The following is an 8,295-nucleotide window of genomic DNA, read 5'->3' as shown; positions in this document are numbered from 1 at the left end:
CTACTTTCAAATTTCTGCCGCGTACCACCACGATGTGGAACCAGCTGCCCACTCAAGTATTTCTGAACCATTTCGACTTACGGTCCTTCAAGAAAAGAGCGTACCGATTCTTAAAAGGCCGGCAGCGCGCTTGCGAGCTTTCTGGCAGTGTGAGTGTCCATGACCGCTCATGGTCACTTAACATCAGATGAGCCTCCTGCGCGTCTGCCTCCTGTAACATAAAAATAAACTATTGCCACTATACATTTGACTTAAATTTAAGATCAAGGCACTTTTTCCCCGACATCAAACCCTATTCTTTACAAGAACAGTGGCGGTATATTTGTAGTAACTGTATTTAAAAACAAATTCAAAGATTTAAAAATTGTTAAAATAATCAGCTGTTGAAAGGCGTTTTTTTACAATTTCGTTTTGTTTCACAAAACAATAGACCAAATGGTTTTATTACACTGTGAAAGTAGCTTTGTGATCGGCATGATTATCTTTTATCCTTTATAATAAGATGCTGGAAGAGCTTGTGAAGGTTCTATGTGCGCTAATAACATTTGCTTGGTTGCGACACGCGAGACATTTTTACAGTAGAAGAGTTCGATAGTAGTACTGCGAAGGAGAAGGCCGACCTTTTAGGCTGTCTCTTCGCGTCCAACTCGACTTTGGATGACCAAGGGAGATCACCACCGAGCATTTCACGGTGTGATTCTTCGATGCCGGAAGTTACATTCCGGCAACGTGCTGTCCGTAAAGCATTATCTTCCTTGGACATACATAAGTCGAGCGGGCCGGATGGTATTCCTCCAATTGTGCTGCGTACTTGTGCTCCTGAGTTGGCTCCGGTCTTAACGCGCCTTTTCCGGTACCTGTACTCGCTTGGCACTGTCCCGGAGTGCTGGAAGATCGCATCGATACATCCGATCCCTAAAAAAGGCGATCGCTCCGATCCGTCCAACTATCGCCCAATAGCGATAACCTCCTTGTTCTCCAAAATAATGGAATCCATTATTAATTGCCAGCTCCTGGAGTATCTGGAGGGCCACCAGCTGATAAGTGACTCTCAGTACGGCTTTCGTCGTGGTCGTTCGGCTGGTGACCTTCTTGTATACCTTACGCATAGATGGGCGGAGGCAATTGAGTCCAAGGGGGAGGCTCTAGCGGTTAGTTTGGACATAGCGAAAGCCTTCGATCGGGTGTGGCACAGAGCACTGCTCTCGAAGCTTCCAGCCTACGGGCTTCCCGAGAAATTATGCGATTGGATCTCCAGCTTTCTGGCCGATCGGAGCATCAAGGTCGTCATCGACGGAGCATGTTCCGACCTTAAACCCGTGAACGCTGGGGTCCCACAAGGCTGTGTTTTATCCCCGACCCTGTTTCTTCTGCATATCAATGATATGTTGCAACTTAGCAACATTCACTGCTATGCGGATGACAGCACTGGGGACACTCTTTACACTGGCCGGGCAAGTATTTCTCGGGCAGATGTCGATGAGTACCGGAACAAACTTGTGTCTGAAGTAGAAACCCTACTATGTGGAGTCTCTGACTGGGGCAGACTAAACCTAGTCCAATTTAACCCCAAAAAGACACAAGTTTGCGCGTTTTCCGCTAAAAAAACACCCTTTGTCGCTACTCCTCTTTTCGAAAACACTCTCCTTAAAGCCACAGCCAGCATTGGAATACTTGGCGTTGACATATCGAACGACGTTCAGTTTCGCGGTCACTTGGAGGGAAAGGCAAAATTAGCCTCCAAAAAGCTTGGTGTGCTCAGCAGGGCGAGACGGTACTTCACTCCGGGCCACCGCTTGCAACTATATAAAGCTCAAATTCGGCCCCACATGGAGTACTGTTCCCACCTTTGGGCGGGTGCTCCCCAGTACCAGCTTCTTCCACTTGACCGTATTCAACGAAGAGCGGTTCGAATCGTTGACGACCAAAATCTCTCCAAGCGGCTTGATCCTTTGGCGTTGCGTAGAGATGTGGGGTCTCTCTGCATCTTCTACCGCATTTACCATGGAGAGTGTTCAGAGGAGTTGTTCGGATTAATACCTGCAGCTGAGTTTCATCATCGGACGTCGAGGCAGAATACGAAATTCCACCCGTATCACCTCGACGTCCGCCGTTCCACAACTGCGCGTTTTTCCAGGCAGTTTTTGCCGCGCACCACCACTCTGTGGAACCAGCTGCCAACTGAAGTATTTCCGAACCAATTCGACTTAGGGTCCTTCAAGAAAAGAGCGTACCAATTCTTAAAAGGCCGGCAACGCACTCGCGAGCCCTCTGGCATTGAGGGTGTCCATGGGCGGCGGTATCACTTAACATCAGGTGAGCCTCCTGCCCGTTTGCCCCCTGTTCTATAAAAAAAAAAAAAAAAAAAAAAAATAGTAGAGGAAGTTCAGGAGGTAAAATAAGAGCATAAACAATAAATAATTTGATCACAAATATTTCCCGCTTACTGTATTGGGGATAGTATTTTGAAATATCGCCTTGACTTTTCTACCTACGTATGAAAAGGCGCACTCGGCCCAATCCGAGTAAAACCTTCCTTTCTCTAAAGGTCTTCGAAGTTAAGTTGAACCAAAGGCAATAGACAATTCATAACATCCGGTGCCGGCAGACGTCTGAGATAATATTACACCAACGCCCAGTTAGTATTAATTCCTATGGTATCTTATCACCTTCCGCAGTGTTGAGGTGTTCCTGAGACTTATATGCAGTTAACACATTTCACTCACTCACTCATCCACTCCGGTGTTATAAACAGTTAAAAAAAAGAAATGTACTTAAGTGGTTATATTTTATGGAATTTACTATTAACACAGGTATTTTTACGTAAAAGGGTTTCCTAATCTTACAGATTTTAATAAATTGTTGTCAAGTGAGGAAAAACATTTTTATTTTATAAATATCTTTTAAGCTTTTGGTAAATTGACACAATTCTTTACTAAATTATAATGAAAATTTATATGTATTTTAGTTACAATAAAACAACTAGTCGATTGTTTTCACCATTTTAATGCTACAATATCTCTGATTTCTTAAAAAAAACTGCCAAGCATGACAAGCCGACACATATTACTATCAAAACAAGCAGGTTCTATTAATAATGAAATAAATCAGTGGCGCTGCAACCATTTTAGGTCCGGGGATCAGATTTATCTGTATATGTTTTATGGTCATTTGTCAATTTAATAGGCAAGTAGAGGATCTGTCTCCTGTACCTGCCATACGCCGTCTATTTTTTAGCTTTAAGGCAAGCCGATTACTGTCCATTGATGCACAGCCGGGAATCGACCCTACGATCTCAGGGTTGAGAGTCGCACGCTTAAGCCTTTAGGCCAACACTCTCTCTTTTAATAATGCCTACCTTTAAATTATTTATTAAAAAATTAATTTGTGAAATAATTCACAAAAGATGTTGCTAAGCGCAATAATTAGTACTATATATACTATATATATATATAACATATTTACTCCTCTGGCTCCACGAATATGTCCTATAATACCTATTTTTATACAAAAAACGAATAAAATTCTTTTCAAGGACGCATTTTTCTTTACAAATGTATGGAGTCAATCCCGCGACCGCACTTCATTACATAATAATTTTACTAACGTTAAGCTGTTTCTTAATTGTTAATTCCACGCAGACGTTGCGTCGACGCGTATATTCTTTAATAAAATTAGTCAACAATGCTACTATTGCAGTGTCGTTGTTTAAAAACTTACTTTACTTTGGGGTATACAGATATGATTGTTCACGCTTCTTAGGGAGCCTTATAGGATTTCAGACGTATGCCACGAGAGTATATGAATAAAGTATAGAGAATAGAGTGATGCAATTTCTTAGTAACGTGTTATAGTACACACAAATACAGTAGGTAAAGTACATATCCGTTTGTTAATGAAGATTTAGGGCCTGCTTCTCAATGTATGGATAAAGTGCCAAATAGCTATGCAACACATAAATTATTCGAAAGATAAAAGTTCCAAATAAGATACTTCACATTTCATGACGTATAGCGCTATCTGACAGTCGTGAAACGCAAAAATACTATTTATCCTACCAATAAGTAATAAATAGCTTATTTGGAACTCATCCGGACATTGTGAAATAGGCCCTGTATAATTTAAATATAAGGAAAATTTACTAAAGATGATCGCTGAAAGCTCTCAAAACGTTGTATCATTTAAATAATGTTACAAATTTGCGTTCACATCAGTACAAATCATTATAAGTAGAAAAGCTATGTAAAATATGTATTGGATATGGTGTTTTTATATAATCCGAATTGATTGCCTCGTATTTGTATTATTCCCATAGAAACCAATAAAATGCCTCTTTTATTAGGGCACGTCCGTCCTAATTATTCATACGAAATCACATTAGAGGTCATAGACAATGACATTTCTATACAATGCTGGCAACCTACCTGCCAGAGATTAAAAAAACATTGACCAAAACGTTCCCAGAAAACAGGCCCAAAGTATGTGGCGGCATTATAAACCTGTTCCTTGGTAATCGCAAAAAAAAGCAAAAAAAGCTGCTCAGCTGATTTGCCCGCCCGTACTTGAGGCACCCCCTTACTACGTAATGCGTTTTTGTTATATCGCTTAACTATCGCTTATGGAAAGCTATGGGAGTCATGTATAAGAGAGAGGATGGATAATTATTGAATATATAAATTTATTTAATACTAAACTATAAATATCAGATGTATATTTGTCTAAATATAAGTAGAGAATTAAAAATTTGGCTAAAATAATATCAACGTCACATTTATTAGCGTGAAATTCCGCTTTTTAGCCTAACAATTTACGTAACTATAGATAATACTTCATGCTAGACTCTTTATATAATTTATATGTATAGTATAATATAATATCTCAACGCATAGACACACAAAGACTTTACTAATAATGGCGTATGTTATTTGTAGTAGTAATATTGGTAACATAAATTGCGATACTTATGCGATACCATCGCAAAATCTTTCTTCATCGGTCTCATGGTGCGCAGACCGGTCCGACGGGTGACGTATGCTCAGCTGATTGCCGCCAAAACCGGGCGTCATGTCCGCCATTTGTAAACAACAAAGCAATTCTTTTGTAAAAATCCCTGTTTTGAAGCAAACAATACTATAACTACCCATTTTAAGGACCTAGAAAGAGTAATATCTGTCGTAATGTAGTTATTTCTCACGAAGACGTGAAAAAAACAGCTGATTTGCTGATGTTTCGGCCATGTTGAATGCCGTTTCAACCGGTTGTCATATGTTATTTATATTTGATACGTGATTATCGAATCGACCGATAAAACATCGTGTACATTAAGAGTAAGAAATTTATATGATGATTAAATTATATAGGCACCTAAAGGATATGCTACTTGACAGTAAGTCAATTTAAAACAAAATTTATAGTCATCGTCTAAGATTTCGTCCTTTTAGAAATAGAAGAACACGATTGAGAAATATCTTCAAAGTTGCATCAATCGAAACATAGCGTAGGTATTTCACTATGTAAGTTGTTACTCTTACCTGTTCCCAAAAGAACATTAATATTGCATCTCATAATGGCAACATATAAAACGCCGTAAGAATATTAGTAGAAATTAAATAATCGATAAGGCATCGGTAATTGAGTTGTATATAAATTTATGTGATCTGTCACCAAACTCCTTCGAAATGGCTAGACCGATTTTTATGAAATTTTTCTGACTCGGTAAGTCGTAAAGTTTTATTAGGGGTATAATAAGTGATTTCTAGATGCATAGATTTACAGATTTATTGGGGTTTTCATTCTGATATTAGTAAATTAATTTTTATCTGTCTATTGTAAGTAGATATTTCAAAGATACTGTACGGTTCCTGGGTCATCAGGTGGTAGAAATAATATAAGATTTGTAGATTACCTTATATTCACCAGTTCCGTATAACAATAGACTATGAGCGAAATAATAAAATTATAATTAAACAATCGAAGAGAGTGCCGACGTCAGGCTATGCTCTCGGGCTGTAACTCCCATGACTTAGTTTAATGCAGATGAAGAGAGTGCCTGCGGACGGCTATACTCTCGGGGCGTGACTCCGACGATTTAGGAAATCGTCCTGCTTATAACTGATCACAATGTACAACCAGGGCACGTACATACATTAGAAATCTTCACGTTTGTAGCTGAGCTTGATGTATGAGCCTTGGCACGTATATAGGGAGATCACGCTTATAAAACTAAGAAAACCTAAGTGAGCAAAATGTACAGCCTTGGCTTGTACAGATACTATAACAATATTATTTTTTTTTTTATAGAACAGGGGGCAAACGGGCAGGAGGCTCACCTGATGTTAAGTGATACCGCCCAAAGGTGGGAACAACTCCATGTGGGGCCGAATTTGCGCTTTATAAAGTTGCAAGCGGTGGCCCGGAGTGAAGTACCGTCTCGCCCTGCTGAGCACACCGAGCTTTTTGGAGGCTAATTTTGCCTTTCCCTCCAAGTGACCGCGAAACTGAACGTCGTTCGATATGTCAACGCCAAGTATTCCAATGCTAGCTGTGGCTTTAAGGAGAGTGTTTTCGAAAAGAGGAGTAGCGACAAAGGGTGTTTTTTTAGCGGAAAACGCGCAAACTTGTATCTTTTTGGGGTTAAATTGGACTAGGTTTAGTCTGCCCCAGTCAGAGACTCCACGTAGTAGGGTTTCTACTTCAGACACAAGTTTGTTCCGGTACTTATCGACATCTGCCCGAGAAATACTTGCCCGGCCAGTGTAAAGAGTGTTCCCAGTGCTGTCATCCGCATAGCAGTGAATGTTGCTAAGTTGCAACATATCATTGATATGCAGAAGAAACAGGGTCGGGGATAAAACACAGCCTTGTGGGACCCCAGCGTTCACGGGTTTAAGGTCGGAACATGCTCCGTCGATGACGACCTTGATGCTCCGATCGGCCAGAAAGCTGGAGATCCAATCATGTATATTTTGAATTAATACACGAAATAAATAATGTAGAACGTGTGTATTCTTATGTGAACGCGTAAGAAGTTATTCTTTGGCGTAACAACATAAAAATCTTATCAAAAAAATTTAATTTCGTCTTATTTTACGTTTGTAGATAAAAGCGACACTATCAATAGGAAATTTAATTAACGCGCCAAAAGTAGTATAACTTAAAAAAAACCCTAAAATGTTGAATATAACTAACTTCAGGGTGTCGTTTTTATGAGACGGTGTGCGCGCGCATCGTAAAAATTTACTCTCAACATTTTTCTCTAACGCGCCAAAAGATTTTTTTCAAAAAACATTTTTGTTTTTCCGACACTCAGGCATGTTCTTATTTCTTGTTCTTTGTGTTGTAATTCTTCCTTAAACAGAATTTCATTAAAATCTATAAAATTTTGTTTGTGAAATTAGAGTTACTTTCGCATTTATAATATCTATGAATAAGGATTGTTCACTTGCGGTGTGCTTATCGTAATGAAAATGCTTTTCTTCATGCTTAATTAATGACAATCAATCTTGTTATATCGATAAATATAATCTTGCATGTCATTTACCAATTTGTAATGACATAAGGTTTGACTAGATTTTGCCTTTGACGTTTCTCATTGTAAAAAATAATATAAATAAAATACGTAATATTTGTTATTATAAAAATATCATTTTTTTTAATGTAACAGGAGACAAAAATATTAGTGTACGTGGCGCCGCCAATTGTAATTCAACAGAGCACTTGCCTAGTATTGGCATTGGCCTATTATCTTTACTTTTTGATGTGCGACTCTCATCTATGACCTGAGGTCGAAGGTTCGATCCCCGACTGTGCACCAATGGATTTTCTTTCCATGTGCCCATTTAACATTCCCTCGAACGGTGATGAAAAACATGATAATTATATTAAATCTGTATCTTTTGTTTTCATTATTATTTTAATATATTTCCTGTATCCGTCCTCAAACACAGACTGTTTTTTTTTTTTTTTTTTTTTTTTTTAATGGAGCTGCGAACCCACCCCTGACTTTTGCTTATCAGGGTCCTTTTTTGCTGTATTTATTTTGTTCATTCAATTTTTTATTTTTATTTTAATATTGTTATGTTATATTATATTGTGTTTCTTACAGCAGCTTTATGCATTCACATTTACTTAACATTTTACATTTCCTAGTATAGTGTAGTAGTTTTCTTTATTTAAATTGTATATTTATTTTCTTTGTTTATTTACATTCACTTTACATACTTTCATAAAAATTTAGCATTTTGGTCATTTTGAATTAATTACAGGGCGTAGCAATATTCCGGGCGCCGTTGAATA

This window comes from Pieris rapae, chromosome 22 (genome assembly GCF_905147795.1).
Source record: "Pieris rapae chromosome 22, ilPieRapa1.1, whole genome shotgun sequence".
In the NCBI taxonomy this organism is placed as follows: domain Eukaryota; kingdom Metazoa; phylum Arthropoda; class Insecta; order Lepidoptera; family Pieridae; genus Pieris; species Pieris rapae.
This window is presented reverse-complemented; position numbering follows the sequence as displayed.